Source organism: Dysidea avara, chromosome 2 (assembly GCF_963678975.1).
Source record: "Dysidea avara chromosome 2, odDysAvar1.4, whole genome shotgun sequence".
Lineage (NCBI taxonomy): Eukaryota > Metazoa > Porifera > Demospongiae > Dictyoceratida > Dysideidae > Dysidea > Dysidea avara.
Window position 1 is genome coordinate 39,539,484 of NC_089273.1, and position 18,952 is coordinate 39,558,435.

General features: G+C 37.8%; 2 long non-coding RNA genes and 1 pseudogene across 2 annotated transcripts; 2 read left to right on the forward strand and 1 right to left on the reverse strand.

Moving 5' to 3' along the window:
- The first annotated feature begins 812 nt into the window (after positions 1–812).
- On the forward strand, positions 813–4,396 carry LOC136245150 (uncharacterized). The gene is made up of 4 exons (XR_010695790.1): positions 813–968; positions 1,907–1,955; positions 3,189–3,254; positions 4,258–4,396. It is a non-coding gene; the product is annotated as an uncharacterized lncRNA (long non-coding RNA).
- A 772-nt stretch (positions 4,397–5,168) lies between these two features.
- LOC136245157 (uncharacterized) lies at positions 5,169–9,440 on the reverse strand. Its single transcript, XR_010695791.1, has 3 exons — positions 9,308–9,440; positions 7,533–7,581; positions 5,169–5,517 (listed from the first exon to the last, which is right to left on the reverse strand). It is a non-coding gene; the product is annotated as an uncharacterized lncRNA (long non-coding RNA).
- Positions 9,441–16,741: 7,301 nt separating this feature from the next.
- Positions 16,742–18,486, forward strand: LOC136248086 (uncharacterized; annotated as a pseudogene).
- Positions 18,487–18,952: the final 466 nt, after the last annotated feature.

Here is an 18,952-nt window from a genome sequence, read left to right on the forward strand (position 1 = left end):
ACTATGGCACAGATGATGGAAAAGAATTATTTGAAAAAGCTTCAAGAGAAAGTCGATGAATATAATACTGCCAACAATGAAATAGATGGGAAGGCCATAATACAGTGGTATGAACAAACTTCAGAAGCTGATGATATAGTTGACACAGATACAGAGGCAGGTGAAGAACCTAAACGCAAGAAAAGGAAGAGAGTTAATCCAATGATATTAGCCATTTGCACTCCACTGATGGCCAGAGCTCATAAAGACGTATGCCAATCAAGCGAAATAGTATTTTGTGACTCATCATCGTCATTAGATAGATTTAATGTTAATAATTTATTTTCATTGTGAGTTCTTATGCTAAGTTTCAGATGCCTAGGGACTTGGGTATTGAAGTTAGAGCGTTGTGAACAAACTCGCTTATATCAAGAAAGTACCGAAAAAAAACTTAGGTAGCTAACGCCCGTTTATGGCAATATATTAGCCATTCGATAATAAAGGGATTTATATATATATATATAATTTATATCCCTTTATTATCGAATGGCTAATATATTGCCATAAACGGGCGTTACCGAAGTTTTTTTTCGGTACTTTCTTGATATAAGCGAGTTTGTTCACAACGCTCTAACTTCAACACCCAAGTCCCTAGACATCTGAAACTTAGCATAAGAACTCTCAATGAATTGTTCTAATAGTTGGAGTATATTGTACTACGTAGCGTAATCCGTTCTTTTTACTACAGGGGAAAGTTGCGCCATCCGCTCGAGACATTCCAATCTCGTTATGTACAGACTTGCTCAACCACAAAATTACGTCATACAGGAAACTGGGTTGTCACGTGATCACCGCACAAAGTTCTGCGTACGGATCGAGTGACCTTTATTTAAAGATTTGTTTACAGTGGAGTGGATATCTCGCTAGTCTGCTAGTATAACAGGTGACCTCAAGCTACCCCCTATATCTTGGCTTCTGCTTCATGGATGGTATTATAAGTAGTCAGTATAGTGTACTGGTAGTTTAATAGTTGTGTGCCAAGTAGTACTTTCATTACATAGACTCTAAGTAGTGAGTGAGCCTTGAGCTAATAATGTATGGCATTGTTATCAGGTGGTTACAAATCAACCAAGCTTACCAACCAATGCCATGCATTCATAAACTGTAACATTACTGGTTATCTGCACATGGGACAATATTGGGATTTGAACTTTGATTAGTACAAATGCCTGCTTTGTGCTGTTGCTTATACCATATAGGTGAAGCGACATAGCCAACCCGGCTGGTTAGAATATTGGCTTGGTAATTGCAGGTTCCAGGTTCGATGCCCCCTCCTCCAACTGTAAGTTGCAGTTTCCTTGAGCAAGAGACCTACCTAAGTATGACTGTATAACTGGGACTTGGGGAAGCTAATGTCACTTAGTGGTATCGGGGTTATGAGTTCCACGGGCATTTACTGGTTGCTTGCGAAATGTAAAAACAAAATCACGTGCGCATTTCACTTGAAGATTTTAAATTTTCTGATGAAAATTTGTGTTCTGCCTATCATATATAACAATCAGTATAATTATACATCACGTTTTGCTGGCAAACTGTTAACTACAATCCTTGCCAAGATATTTGTATCATGGGTCACGTGTTTGATCATGTATTTGTTCTTACTACATTTTTGCAATCAACCTAAAAGTTGGTAGAAACGTGATCAGTGTCCCAGATGATTGAATTTCACGGCTTGTGTTGTACTCTTCTTGATACTTTCCATGAGCTCTACACAATGTTCTTCACTTCGTCATTTAATAGCACTGTTGCACAGAATGTTTAGAAATTATGACTGGTATTCATTTGATACCTGGCGTTTGTTTAGTAGAAAAATTACTTGTATCCTCCCTATTGTGTTGTGCCTTATACCGATTGTTTTATTTTGCAGAGCATTAAAACAAGATGTCACAGAATTCACCAGTTTGAACAATCCTGATGTAAGTGTGTATTATTTGTTTAATATAGACCATGTCCAGTCTTTGGACATGGTTTTATAAAAAAATTGAAAGTGTTGATCGCACACGATATGGCCATCCTAAAGTATTAGTAATAGTCTTAATTTATCAAACGTTCCCTTCACTATGAGTATTTAATATTTTCCCAGCATATAATGTTGTAGATTTTGCTTTCAAATTAATGGTGACCACATCCTCAGTAGCAGATGGCTAGTTTCCAGCCCCTAGTATGTGTGTGGGGGGAGGGGCTTAAATTAAGCTCCTTACTAAAGTCACCTCTATATAAATTGCAATCACTGGCTATTTGTTATGTGTAATCTTATTTAATTTTTGGCAATGTTAAACTACTACTACCTAGGAACATGTGTTTACTGCTTAATTTGGTGCAGTCATAAATGGAACTACTGGTTATAACTTTGGTTGTGAATTGTCACATTTGTACGTTTGGTGTGCTTTAATGTACATTGACATGGCTGTAAATGGGTGATACTTGCATGATTTATCTGTTCACAACCTATAACAAAGTCCAATTCATATTTTGTAGTGAGAGTATATAATAGAAACCAAGGGTATTGAACGGGTGTGTTACCAGTCATAAATGATTGCATGAAGTAACATGGATATTTCAGTAATTGTTAGTTTATAGTGCCATGATAGGTTGCTGTATTTAGCCCAATTCAGCCAGTGAAAACGTGATAGCATTAAAGGGAAATGGCTAATGTTAAAGTTCTGGCATTGCCAAGTGGATCTCTGAAGGCGTGGCAACACTCTCATTTGTGCAGCCATTGTTTTAGCGAGCTGGGGGCAATAACTGTTGAATACTTGGTTGAATAACACAGAAAACTGGTGAACAAAGGCCTTTTGCCATGTACACATTTCAAATTACCATTTCACATAAATGAACAATTACTAAAATATCCGTGTTATTTTATGCGATCATTAATCACGCTAATACACCGTTCGACACTCTTGGTTTCTATTATATACTGTACTCTTGTTTGTAGCTGGCAAATAATATATTAAACATCCATTACTCATTGCAAGGAGTATTTCGGGTTACCTTAGACTGGGACTATGGTGTTTATCATTAGTTTCCAACAATTCAACATGTTGACTGGAGGGTCTGGTTCACCAAATCACCATATTGTGTGATTTTTAGTGTAGAAAAGCAACTGCTTTCACAAGTAGTGAATGTTCTTCTTCATATTACTGTAGGTGCTAGTGGCACAGAGATACTTGTATTGTTGGGGTGACATGTAAAGTCCTCAAGATACCACTGAGGCAAGTCTATTGTCACAAAGTTTTAGTGATGTTTGTATATACCTTATAGACAATCAAATCATCAATCAACAGTGTTGGGAGTAACGCGTTACGTAATATTATTACTTTTGTGGTAATAAAGTAATATAACGAAATACGCCATGAGAACAGGTAATATAACGCAAGTTACTTAACTTACAAATGTAACGCGTTACCTAAGTAATATAGTTACTGTAACGGGTCTAATATTACGTAATATTATAACTATAAGTAACGAAGTTACTAATCTCGTTAGTAATCCTCTGAGTAACGCCTGACTACAACGAAGTAACGAGGCTTACTAAATGAAGCTTATTCACACTTATAACCAAGATTTACACATTGTCCAACAACGCAATCATGTCACGTGATAAGGTGGTAGTTTCACACGTGACAGCTTAAGGCTGTGGACACAAAGTAATATAATATTACAGTTACTTTATTTTATGGGTAATATGTAACTGTAACTAAATAGTTCAGTTGCAAGTAATATGTAATATGTAACTAGTTACTTTTACAAAGTAACTTGCCCAACACTGTCAATCAAATATCTTCACTTGTTCTACCCAATGCAGCCAAGTAAATTTCGAGTGAGAATTTTAGCAGGAAAATGTCAATCTACATACATCATCCTTACTAGCCTGTACTGAATGAACTGAGGCAAAATAAAGCCCAAATATATGCTTTCAGAGTGATCTGAAATGTTTCTGAGAAGTTAGTAAATCTTAAATTTGCGTTGACTAAATGATTCACTGTTAGGCATTATTTAGGCCTAAAATAGGCTTATGCCAACCATCACAGCTGCAATATATACATTGTTGAATTACCTCTATTATCTAATGCCTTACTCCACTGTTCTAGAAGTGTCAATTTGTGGGTTTGTGATGGCTTCCTTTGCTGATTTGATTGTTTTCTGTGATCCTTACCAGAAGCTTTGTGCCTTTGGCAGCTTTGTGCCTTTAACACCTCTTTTCACTCCATACAGGTATCTACTGTTTGAAGGAGCTACTGCATGCTGTCTGCGCTGAAGGTTATGGGAAGACAATTAGTTTATATATAAAGTGTGTATACATTCTAATTGCTTACTGTTTGTCACTTTAGACAATGAGTTGTGGATATTGTTACTTGTTCACACCTGTTTCATGTTGTAAAGTGGGTCCACTATGCTGTAATGATTTTTAACGTGCTGAATCTCAATAAGCAAACTTATCACCTCAAAAATTTCCTGTTGCACTCTATGGCAATGTAAAATCATTGGATCAGAGTTTTACCTTCAACCTTTCCTGTAAATATTAAGATTTTATCCATTAATATGCTACATCCAAATCTTGAGCAAAGTCAGCATAGCTCGGCAATATAAGTGCATAACTGTTGGAAGAAAATTGATTTTAAGACTTTGGCCTATCAGGCTATACTGTAGTACGAAGCAACCAGGCAAGATAAAGACTGGTGGATGCTCATCCTGGATTATGGACCGGCAGACCTTGGTCTGTGAGGGGAGAATTGGTAGGTGGAGTAAGCTTGACACAGGATGAGCATGGAAAGACACTATTGAATCTAGTAGATTTTCTGTGAAAAAGAAAAGACATGAGAGGTATAGAATAGGCAAGACTTGCAGCACAATTATTTAAGTGGCAAGATATGTAATTTCATCAAATGTACTATCCGCACATTCACCAGATGTGTAACCTTAACACTTGGGGCATAAAACGTCTGACTACATACACAACATAATTCATACACAACTGTACTTATTCTGTCTATGTTACAGTTATGGAACTACACACTAGTCAAAAAATTTACCTAGGCTCAAACAAAAACAGGCCACAGGCCCCAATACTGAATAGCATTGCAGTCAGTTATAGATTCGTGGTTCATATTGTTTCAGTATATAGAGAGACATTAGCAATTACAATACCGACATGAGGGTTAATATTCTTGCTGTGGTAAATATTATACTGATGTACATTGTTCAACATTTGAGTGTGTGTTGCAAACTAAAATCCCACGTCTATATATTATAGATTATTCCACAAATACCTATGTAAAGAACAAGTAAAGAACAACATTGGTGCTGTAGATGCCTACAATCAAATTGTCAGTTACACAAATTTACAACTTTACAAATTGATTGCTGTCTTAAGCTTGACCCTATCTGGACATCTGCAGCATCACCAAAGGTTCTTCACTGTAAAACGGGCAGTGCTGAATGAGCACACCTGCATACACATAGACTTCTCACCTCCTGGAATATAAATGCTAATGATAAATACAAAAAAACAATAGTGATTACTAGTGTACATAATACAAGCAGTACTGAGGAGTCCTCAGAGAAGTTGGGTCCTCAGTGGGGACCAACTTTTCTTGGAAAATATACCTCACAATATGTATTGGTACCTCCAAGTCACATGCCAGCGTCCAGACTTGCATGGCCAGACCACTTACTCTCCATCACAATGCTTCACATGATGCCTAGCATTTAGTGCCTACTCTGAAAGACTGGTTAGCACAGGCCTGATGAATGCTGATTTTCACACTTCCAGCCACATAGTGACCTTTATAAAAACTAAACATTTTGCCTTCATGCAGAAGAAGCATACAAGCCTAACTGCTTGTATAGCCAGTAGTGATTGCTTCTTGGAAAAATAGTTTGTCTCCAGTTAGGTAATATAATAGTGCATTCATGGGATAACCAATGAGCAGCCAGTCCAGACTGTTCAAGATGCTTTTAATCATAGACATTATGTGAAGTAATGATGATGTAGAAGTGGTCTGACCATGCGAGATGAAACGCAGTGACTTGAACGTGTAAACACAGGGAAGTATATAAAATTCTAAGAATAGTTGGATCCCGCAGGTCCTTGGTCCCAGGGTTCAGCACATAATACATACCTCAGGTAGGGATAGTGCTGGTTTGTGATTAGTATCATCCATTTCTGCTTATGTTAATGTAACTGAAAGTAGTTACGTATAAAAATAACAATATTAATTTTATACCAAAGTATATCTCCATGTACTGTATGACCACAAATCAGTGTACGATTTTCTGTAAAAATTTTAATGCATTACATTTTCTAAAGAGCCAGCACAGGCCCCTCATTTATTCTATAGTGCTATTGTTTTCTTCCTTTATTTTAAAGCCTAGTTAATGCCCACCCCACTTTAATTATCATTATACAGAGGTCGGTAACACTTTATAAGCCCTACTCAAAACTATTTTGTTAATTGCATAGTGTATCTGGAATTTTACCACATAAGCGACCTCAATAGTCACAATACAACACTAGCTAGCAGGGGTTGTTGTATTCAGATTACGCTTTGTGTCAGCATTAAGTGATTTACTACATTTTGTTTTGTTAAAACACTTATAATTAGTTTTCCAAAATGAAATCTATAAAATAGTGTTTCACTTGTAACATTGTAACACTAACTAGGTATACACTTTAAACAAGTGATCACACTTCACATCGTCCACTCATTTTAGTTTGTCCCAGAAAACAACTATTTGTATTTTAATGGTCCTTAAATTGTTTCCTTCCTCCTCTGATCATACTACTGACAATTTTTGTAAAAAAAGCACTGGATAGACAGTTGCTGGCACTGAAGTTACTTTTGTTAAAATTATCTACAACTACAAACCTATATAGGCAATGCAAATAACCATCACTTAAATCAAGCTCCCTACTAGGGACGCCCAGTTCAGTTCCATGTAACTTAGAGTAGATTGGTATTCCTTGTTACGGAGTATGTGCAATTTAGAGCATGGTCCTCTTAATATGCACAACACATACTCCATTATTTTGAGAGCAAGAAATTCTTTATCCTTCTATGCTGGGAAGATTTTTAATGTTCATAGTGAAAATAAGTTTAACTGTTAACCATTACAAAGTGTCCAGAATACGCAGGTGTCCTTATTTTCAAGTATCCTGGTTAACAAATTCCACGGTACATGTATACCATATTGTTTGTATAAAAGCCACATGCAAATAAACTCTTGTCTTGATTATAAGCCAGGGAGTTTCCAGCACACTTTGAAAATAAATACCGGGGCCTGCCTGATTCATTTACAGGCTGTGTCAATACTGCTAGGAAGGAAATACAAGACCGGGCTTTTTATACAAAGAAATATGTACTGTATAGTAGTAATGACATTTAGAATAGTTGGATCATTCAACAACACCTACAACTTTTGTTACATTATTATGTTCATGACTGCATATAGTTTATAGTAAAATCACGAACAAAATAATACACACTTACATCAGGATTGTTCAAACTGGTGAATTCTGTGACATCTTGTTTTAATACTCTGCAAAATAAAACAATCGGTATAAGATTGACAACATGCACAACACAATAGGGAGGATACAAGTAATTTTTCTACTAAACAAACGCCAGGTATCAAATGAATACCGGTCATAATTTCTAAACATTCTGTGCAACAGTGCTATTAAATGAAGAAGTGAAGAGCATTGTATAGAGCTCGTGGAAAGCATCAAGAAGAGTACAACACAAGCCGTGAAATTCAATCATCTGGGACACTGATCACGTTTCTACCAACTTTCAGGTTGATTGCAAAAATGTAGTAAGAACAAATACATGATCAAACAGGTGACCCATGATACGAGTATCTTGAACTATATGGCAAGGATTGTAGTTAACAGTTTGCCAGCAAAACGTGATGTATAATTATACTGATTGTTATATATGATAGGCAGAACACAAATTTTCATCAGAAAATTTAAAATATTCAAGTGAAATGTGCACGTGATTTTGTTTTTACATTTCGCAAGCAACCGGTAAATGCCCGTGGAACTCATAACCCCGACACCACTAAGTGACATTAGCTTCCCCAAGTCCCAGTTATACAGTCATACTTAGGTAGGTCTCTTGCTCAAGGAAACTGCAACTTACAGTTGGAGGAGGGGGCATCGAACCTGGAACCTGCAATTACCAAAGCCAATGTTCTAACTAGCTGGGTTGGCTATGTCGCTTCACCCATATGGTATAAGCAACAGCACAAAGCAGACATTTGTACTAATCAACCCAACATTGTCCCATGTGCAGATAACCAGTAATGTTACAGTTTATGAATGCATGGCATTGGTTGGTAAGCTTGGTTGATTTGTAACCACCTGATAACAATGCCATAAATTATTAGCTCAAGGCTCACTCACTACTTAGAGTCCATGTAATGAACAGTGTTGGGCAAGTTACTTTGTAAAAGTAACTAGTTACATACACTGCTTGAAGGTTCTTAGTTTACTAATTTGTTAAGATGCTTTACTGTAGTTATACTGATAGTAAAGTGTCAGTAAACTTAAGTATATAGAACATAATTATTTTACTAAGTTTTAAACTCTCAGTAAAACATCAGTGAATGCGGGTTTACTGAAAAACTGCTAAAATAACAAACAATTAACTGTTCCATATACTGGGGATATACCACTGTAGTAAACTAAGATACTTCAAGCAGTGATATTACATATTACTTGCAACTGAACTATTTAGTTACAGTTACATATTACCCATAAAATAAAGTAACTGTAATAATATTACATATTATATTACTTTGTGTCCACAGCCTTAAGCTGTAACGTGTGAAACTATCACCTTATCACGTGACATGATTGCGTTGTTGGACAATATGCAAATTTTGGTTATAAGTAAGAAGCTGGTGAATAAGCTTCATCCAGTAGGCCTCGTTACTTCGTTGTGGCTAGGCGTTACTCAGAGGATAACTAACGAGATTAGTAACTTCGTTACTTGTAGTAATAATATTACGTAATATTAGACTCGTTACAGTAACTATATTACTTAGGTAACGCGTTACATTTGTAAGTAAAGTAGCTTGCGTTATATTACCTGTTTTTATAGCGTATTTCGTTATAATATTACTTTGTTACCACAAAAGTATTAATATTACATAACGCGTTACATAAGTAACGCGTTACTCCCAACACTGGTAATGAAAGTACTACTTGGCATACACAACTATTAAACTACCAGTACACTATACTGACTACTTATAATACCTTCCATGAAGCAGAAGCCAAGATATAGGGGGTAGCTTGAGGTCACCTGTTATACTAGCAGACTAGCGAGATATCCACTCCACTGTAAACAAATCTTTAAATAAAGGTCACTCGATCTGTCATTGTTACACAGAACTTTGTGCGGTAATCACGTGACAACCCAGTTTCCTGTATGACGTAATGTTGTGGTTGAGCAAGTCTGTACATAACGAGATTGGAGACATTCATATCGTCGCCATAGAAAAGGCCAGTACTTCCAACTTTGGACATAAGATACACAACTAGATAAACATCCGGTGTGTGACGTTTGTATATAACCACAAAAATTCGTTTGCACTTAAAACAGTGCTGATGAGTGGGGCCCTCGAAGTCTGGAAGTACGCAAGCTTATAAAAATATTGAGGAGCGGGATAAATTATATAATTATGCGTTCATCTCCACAGTGAATATCTTCGAAGCGCCACAGCCGAACTGGCTGAAACGAACGTCAATTGTCGATCAGTGACGGCCTTACAAGGTAAGCCAAGTATAGCGAATCAGTGATAACCATGCATCCTTTTATTACAGAAGACGCGTACACTCCTCGCTCTAGGCGGCCATGTCTTCGACACATAAGGAGCTATCAACATCAAAGTTGGAAACGGAACTCGCAGAGAGATATACTTCCTGTTTGACATCTACTAGACCATGAAACCTTATCAGTTGTTGTAATGAATTTAAAAAAAATGTATTATTGAAAAAATAATTTATTTTGCAAAATTCAATAAAATTACAAGACAATAAAATACGAGCCGGAGCCAGCAATAAAATGGTTTAGCCTCATTTAGGAGATGGCTAGGGCCCCCATCTCCAGGGAAAAAACCTCATACATTCATGAGGAAAAACCCATGAGTTTCAGCTCGATCACTAGCTGTTATCAGAAGCTGATGATATAGTCGACACAGATACAGAGGCAGGTGAAGAACCTAAATGCAAGAAAAGGAAGAGAGTTAATCCAATGATATTAGCCATTTGCACTCCACTGATGGCCAGAGCTCATAAAGACGTATGCCAATCAAGCGAAATAGTATTTTGTGACTCATCATCGTCATTAGATAGATTTAACACATCATTACCTGTGTTGTCAACAACAACAGCTTGCTCGGGTATACCACTAGCAGTTTTCATGGTATCAAATGAAACAGAAGACATGTATGCCAAGCATTGGAATTAGTCAAACAGGTTTTTCCTAGCTCTGCATTTTTTGGAAGTGGCATGCAAACTGGTCTAGCGGTGTTCATGATTGACGACAGTGTGGTAGAGCATACTGCTCTTTTGAAATCATGGCCATCAGCTCGGATATTATTGTGCACCTTTCATTTCTTACAAAGACAGTGGACGTGGCTTCACAATGGCCAAAACAAGATAACAAATGCTGATAGACTATCACTAATTAAAGATGTGAGATCTCTTACGTACTGCAAAACAGAATCTGCATTACAGACACAGTTCGAACACCTACTTACCTCAGTAACTGCAAATAAATATCCAAATTTTATCAAGCACCTTAAGAAAATATGGGAAAAGCGATTCAGCTGGGCACACTGTTATCGTCAGACCTTATTGATAAGAGGAAATCATACAAATAACTATGCTGAAGCAGGTATAAAAATAATAAAAGAAATGGTGTTTTGTTGAGTTAAAGCATATAATTTAGTACAAATGTTTTACTTTATTATTGATACAAATGTTTTACTTTATTATTGAAATACTAGAGTTGTACTGCAAGCGAAAGTTGGTAAGTATAGTTAATGGCCGATTACAAACTTACATTGCTTTGAGATTTCAAGGGATAAATGCGAAAAAAGTTTGCCAAGATAGTATAACATAAAGTGACCAAGAAGGGTGGTACAAAGTGCCAAGCCGAAAAGATCGAAGCAAATTCTACGACACCAATGTTGCAATAGGGGTATGTACATGTCTGCAAGGTAAAGATGGTTCTCCATGTGCGCATCAAGCTGCTGTCATACTTACTTATGGAGATGACTCATGCAATTTTGTCACCATGATGTCTGCAACTGCTAAACATAATCTGGCTAAATTAGCTCTTGGAGTAAATGCTAGTGATGACATTGCCTTTTATGCATCCATCAATCAAAAGCAAATAGAACGACTTACTAGTCAAGAAGATAAAGTTGAAGAGTAAACTATGGAAGGCTCGCAGTGGGACTTGATAATAACTGGTGTCATGGAAAGGAAAACTATGAACAAGCAAGCAATGCTGAGTTAAGCAAGGAAAAGCAATGCAATGATGTGTGTAAGATTGGATCAAGCAATGAACACTCTTAAGGAAAAACTGACAACCTCCTGTGATCCACAACTAATGAGTGGAGTCGATAAATTTCTAACCAGATTTGAGAAATTATCTGATTATCGATCTCTTGCAAAGTTGTCATCAGCCTTTCACCAATTTGGGTGGGAAATGGGAACCACAACAGGAATACAGGGTGGCCAAATAAGACATGGCAAGAGAATTCCCATTCAACCTGCTTCTGCTGGACGGAGAAGAACGGGATTGTCACGTGGAATAGGGAAGATTACAGCTGGCCGTCCAGCAAAGAGTTCCTTTACACACTGTATGCCGGTACGCAGAAAGGCTAAGGGAAAAAGACGGCATTCCCTCATTGGAAACATACAACTTGGAATACAAAATGCTGGAAAATGGTGACCCAATAGAGACATGCATATATCAGTATGTTTTAGTAATTGTTTACACTAAAAACTACTTTGCATATGCAAATTCAATTCTACCATCGATTTCAGAATGCAATTCAGCGATTTGCATGTGTGAGCTATTTCTTTACAACCACATCCTTTGTAATAATGCAATCAGCTTACTCATGTTTGCAAATCAGATATGCAAATTGCTCAATTGCATTTCACAAGCAGCCTAAAATACGGCCTGACTGACCCACACTACTTTTATAGATTAAAAAAAATTCTTGCCCATATGTGACCGGATTTGCATTAGGGTCTTCCGCACACATCCAATTCTCTAAACTTGGGAGACCATAATTTAGTGTTCAGTTAACATATAAACCTGACATTGTCTCCATCCATTAAGCTATGTCAGTACTTACTACTGACCAAATTTCAAGTCAATATCTTTTTCCAACCTTAAGTTATTAATCGTCAAATTACGTAAATTGGATGTGTGTGGAAGATTCCTTTTCACAAATCTGGTCACATATATTGATATGCAATATCTGATTGGATCTACCAAATCTGACCAGTTGGCACAACCTGCAATTCTGGTATACTACCCTGCAACTTGATTGTTACATCCATACATAATTTCCCTTGCTCCACTTGAGCAATACATTCAGCTGCCTTTGTACAAGGCTGTCAAATGTAAGATGTCTTCAAGCAGCGAAGGTATAGATGGACATAGCTTTGTCATTTTTGAACACTTTAATGTGATACCTGAGAATTTCACAAGCATGTACATACGTACGTGAGCTAACAAATCTAGTCACATATCTTTAGCAGCTTTTTAAAACATGTGATAGCATTTACTTTTCCTAGTACACTATTTTACAGACCTCATACACACACTCCAAGTTATCTCATGTATGAATCTACAGTAATGCGTTAAGTTTTGTACTGGCTTCTTGTGTATATGCGACTGGCCCTTCATGGTTTTCCAGCTCACTAAACATCAATTCCAACAAAGCCATGGTTATAAAAGTACCAAAACTGTAGAAATCAGACTCTCTAGGTCCAATGTGGTAGTCTATTTAGCCAGCGATTCAAAAGATGAGTTTAATTGTGTGTTCGTGGAAGCCAAATCAGTATGTGAACACGACAAGTGCATACATACACAGTGATACCTTATAATGCTTAATATAGTAATACTCACGTTGAGTAACAAACATAGTTAAGGTGTACTTGACAACCTCATTGAGACTACCTCATTATAGTGATGATGTCAAGTATGTCCCTAGTTAAAGATGTATTGCATGATCATTAAGACTACCTCATTACAGCGACCACGTTGAGTAGCTAGGTCCCAAACATAGCTAAGGTATACTCGACAAGCTCATTAATAAGATTATCTCATTTAAAGTGACCAACTCAAGTAGGTCTCAAACATAGCTCATGTGTATTTTAAGACCTTGTTGAAAGATCACCCCATGATATAACATCCATGTTAATTAGGTCCCAAGCCTCAAGTATAATTATATACTTCATGCATAATACAAGTACCATTTTTACGTAGCTAAACACCACCACACCTTTAACAATGGCTGAATTTGAGCAGTGTCATAATATTAAAAAATATTGTTTTATACTGAGTAGTGGTCAAGTTTGAATAGCTGTTGCATCAATTTTGTGAACAAGTGTAATAAATGCTAACACAAGTACAGTGAAAACTCTGTAACCTGATGCTCAAAAGATTGTATATTTTATTAAGGCTAAATCTAAACTAAAATTATAATCAAGGTTGCTTGACTATCAAGGGATAGTGTTAAATGATTCAGGGATGTGCCCACAGTGGTCGACACCAGCTGCCACTTAATTACCACAATATTGCCACTACTACTCACCATAATATACCAACTGCTACATATTCATCACTAACTTATGCAAGTATATAGCTAAGGCCACTCTAAATAAATTCTCTGTTTCCCATCCTGGACTCAAGCATATTTACATGTGGGCGATTGGCAGCTTTTCAAGCCATTGTCTGCCTAGTACAACCATAAAAGCATGCATAAGCTTGTTTCTTCCTTTTTAAGTTGCAAAAATAGCACAAATGTGAAGTTTGTGCTGACTTTATATAGCACTGCTGACACTGTTTCAAAATGGCTTTTACTGTGTCTGTCAGTATGCAAGAATAACGGGAAAATAATGGAAGAATATGGAATAGTTAGAGCTGACAGTAACCAGATGCAGGCGGTGGACAGGAAACAGAGAATTTATTTGGAGTGGCCTAAGGCCCCACACTAAATCCTCTGGGCCTAACCTTGTTTCTTGTATTCTAAACCTGGGTACATCAGGGGCAGATCCAAGGGGGGTCCAAAGAGTTCCATGGAACCCCCTTTTGAAAGAGCCTCTCTTACTCGAGATACTCTAATAGAGCAGTCAAGACCGAGATACTCTAATAGAGCAGTCACAGTATTCTTAAGGGGAGCAGTGTAGCAGGTTACATGTGGAGTTATAAATAAGGAAATGTAGTAGGTGAGAACATCTATGGTGAGAGGTAGCTATTGTCAGCAGGTAATGACCTTCTTTTTTTTTGGTCTTTGACTTACAGCTACGCTGAAGTTGCAATTCCAGAGTGGAACCCCCCTTTTATAAAGTCTGGATCCGCCCCTGGTACATCCTTGATGATTGATGGAACAGGCAGTACAGTGTTAGACTACTCGATAAGATGTGTCCAATCATAAAAAGAGGTTTCACTGTAATGGAGCTCCACAAATGTTATAGCAAAAAACACTATTCCTATAGTACACAAGTAGCAATATTTTCAAATCCACTGAGTAGCTACATATTGTAATTAGTGATGTACATGCAGACCTTCAGTTCTGGTTGCTGTAAAGATAACACAAACATTTAGATACCCAGAGTCTACCATTACAGCTCTCAATAGCCACACAGTACATATTATTCAGTTCCCAACTGTCGTTATTACTTGCAGTACTTGTGACACCTTCTTATAAGTGTCCTTCTATCCTTACATGCTTTCACCTTGGCCTTCACTCGAAGTTGTTGTTGTTATTATCTACTTTACCAGTTAGGCACTGGAGGGTGTACACAGAAGGCAGAGCCCGTTCGAGGTGTTTACCCATAGCCTAGAAGTTTTCAACGAGTCACGCCAGTGTTCTGAGATGACAGGCGGGCGGCAGGGAAGAAATGTCTATCTCGTCCATTGTTCACAACATCTTTGAAGACGACCAACACACTTAATACAGAGGGGCGAATATAGTCTCGCGTGGCTAGACCGCTTTTTCACCGTCACGGCGCTTATCGATTAGAGATTATAAGCGCCTACTCCGAAATAGGGTCTGGTCCAGAATCAATACGTAAACTCGTTTTCACACCCCAAGCAAGAGCTAGGGGTGTTTAATCAACTTTCGTCATATAACGTATACTTCCTTTTAAATTTCAAGCCACGTACGCACTGGAAATGCCATGAACGATAGCCGGTAGCAGGGGCGGATCCAGAGTCTGGAAAGAGGGGGGGGGCACCTTGCTGAAAAAAAGTTGAAGAGCAAAAAAAAAAAAAAAAAGGTCACAACAATAATAGCTAGTTAGGCCAATGAAACTTGATTACCAGTTTCTCGCTCAGATTTTTGAAAATTTGATGCGGGCGGGCGGTTATTATTCATTATTCATTATTTTTCCAAAAGCACAACACACATCCAAACATGAAGATTTCTGCCAAAAAACAGTGAGATCTACACTGATTACTCTTGCATTAAATAGCTAAAGTATGTTACTAATCTATAACTAGTGATTTTTCCATTAGAGTATAACTAATTACTCTGTTAGAGTAAAAGTGACTGTTCTATTAGAGTATTTCGATCTGAAATACCAATAATGAAATTCCATGCGGGTGTATCAAAAGCATGCAGGCGATGACGCGAAACTGCTAATCAAGTTTCATTGGCCTTATCCTTTACCAAATATATTATATCACGTATGTTATGTAAAATAAAATCCTATTTATAGCTTCCTAAGTAAGCTACACTTCCCCATGAACACTGTGACTGCTTTATTAGAGTGATTGGTGATTGACTGCTCTATTAGAGTATCTCGATCTTATATACATTTTTTGAGGGAGGGGGGGAGGGCACGTGCCCCCTGTGTCCCCCCCTGGATCCGCCACTGGGTAGAGTCGATGAGAAACACTGAGGCTGGTTTTCTACAGTTAAAAAGGTCACGGATCGATTCCTTGTGAAAACTAAAAGGCTAAAGGCGAACTGAGCAAGGAATCAACCCGTGTTCTTTTTAGCCTTAGAAAACCAGCCTCAGTGTTTCTCATCCACTCTACCGGCTATCGTTCATGGCATTTCCAGTGCGTACGTGGCTTGAAAATTAAAAGGAAGTATACGTTATATGACGAAAGTTGATTAAACACCCCGAGCTCTTGCTTGGGGTGTGAAAACGAGTTTACGTATTGATTCTGGACCAGACCCTATTTCGGAGTAGGCGCTTATAATCTCTAATCGATAAGCGCCGTGACGGAGAAAAAGCGGTCTGGCCACGCGAGACTAGGGCGAATAGTTTCAGTGTAACCTTTTCCTTCTCCGCAAACAATGTTGCTTTCCGTAAAACAAAGAAAAACGGTAAGTTCACAAAACATGAAAAATTTTCTAAGTCAGAAGTGCGTCCAAAAAAAAATTCGCAAGGCCTGGGCCTAAAGTAAGGCAGAGACCAATAAGAGATGAAATGGAGGAATTACCATCTGTGGAAAAGTTGTATAGAGTTATCAGTATAATACAAAATAAAAAGGCTACTGGTGAATCAGGTATACAGTGTACTACCAGAGATGGTGAAGGCTGCTTGTAGTCAAGCTGAATTCTTTAATAGATTACCTGAGTTAGTACATAATGTATGGAGAGAGGGTCATGTCCCTAATGACTGGAGGGATGCAATATTGGTTCCCATCCCTAAGAAATAGGCACCAGCCTATTATGCTGGCATAATTTGAAGCACAATAGATGCCTGAAAGCATCAAGCATAATGCTAGCATAATAGGCAGAATAATTATGTCATACTGTAAGCAAAAATGCATGCCACTGAAAAAGGTGGACAGAACAGTTGATGCCATGCACAGCTGTGGAACATAGTTATTTGACGCGACTATTATTATAGTTTACAATGCAACCAAATTCATAATGCCCAGCGAGCATTAATTACATTAAACCAATTATTCATAAGCAAAAGTTTATCATTATTCATTAGGAAGTAACAAAACATGGGAACTGCAGAAAAATTTGAGCATAATTATGAGCATAATCGGCAAAAAATTTGAGCACTGCAGCATAGCATAATAGGCAAAATTAAAAGCATAATAGGCTGGTGCCTATATACTAAGAAAGGTGATCTCACCAGTTATGACAATTGGAGAGGTATTTATCTACTTGATATAGTAGGGAAAGTTGTAGCTAGAGTCATATAGGAGAGATTGCAAAAGTTGGCAGAAGATGAATTACCAGAGTCTCAATGTGGCTTTAGGAAGGGGAGAAGTTGCACTGACATGATCTTTACTGTTAGGCAGTTGATTGAGAAGTTATAGGAGCATCAATCTAAAGTTTTCGACACTTTCATCGACTTGAAGAAAACTTATGATTCAGTTCTGAGGGAGGCGATGTGGCTAGCTTAGGTGTGCCCGAGTCACTAGTTGAATTGATAAGATCCTTTCATGAGGATATATACTAAGGCCAAAGTTAGATAAAATAAAGTGGTTTTGGAGGAGATTAGTGTGCAGAATGGTTTGAGACAGGGATGCTGCATGGCACCAGTGTTGTTCAATTTGTATACATGATTATTGGTAGAGAGATGGCTTGCCAAATTAGAAGGTGTAGATGGTATATACAGGTATTACAGTCCATTATAAGTATGACCAGTGGCTGTTTAGAAGATACACTAGGAATGCAATGTTAAGGTGGTTGACAGAGTGTTTATTTGCTGATGATGGTGCTCTTCTGGCATCAGCAAGATCTGGTGCTGAGACTGCAGTGTGTGCATATCAGCAAGTTAGCAAGGACTTTCGCTTGACAGTCAGCATACCAAAGATTAAACACATGGTGACAGGCAGATCAGTTGAGGTGTGTAATCAAGAGCCAATTGGTTTAGAGGGTGGGGATATTGAAGCAGTCAACGAGTTTCCATATCTTGGATCACCAATGGCAAGGTCAGGGAGGATGGATGTGGATATTGACAGACGGGTAGCTCAAGTCTCCAAACCTTTTGGTGCCCTGAGGAAGGCTGTGTTTATGGATAGAAACTTAAGTCTATCAATTAAGAAGAGGATATACAATGCCTGTGTGATATCTGTGTTGATGCATGGTGCAGAATGTTGGATCCCTCTGAAGAAACACGACAGAAAACTTAGCACATTCCATCATAGGTGTATTAGGATTATCCTTGTCATTTCCAACAAACGCAGTGGTCAGAGCACATCACAATGACAGAAGTTAGAAGAAGATGGGGAGATATGGATTTGATTGCAGATAAGATCAAAATAAGAGGCTTGAGTGGCTTGGTCATTTGGCTAAGATGGCAAACAACAGGATACCCAAAACCATTCTTTTTAAATGAATGGTATGAAGTAGCTAGGAGATCCAGGTCAGAGTGGAGAGCACTTTATCAAGGCAAGGTGGAATCATATCAAAAAGAAGTTCAGGCAGCTTAGGGCTCATCATTAGCAAAGAACGTATTGTATGCAGTATGCAGTAGAACTTTTTGGAGGGAATGTGATAAGAATAGACACAAATTCCTAGATGGGAGAAGGAAGCTTGTGAGTGAGTAAAGAGGAGCGGTGCAGTGTCAGATATGTACAAGATGGTTTAGGAGTAATGGTGGAATTATACAGAAGTACACCAAGTGTTTAACCTACTGTCCATTACAGGACAAGCGTGACCGATAGTCGGCAGC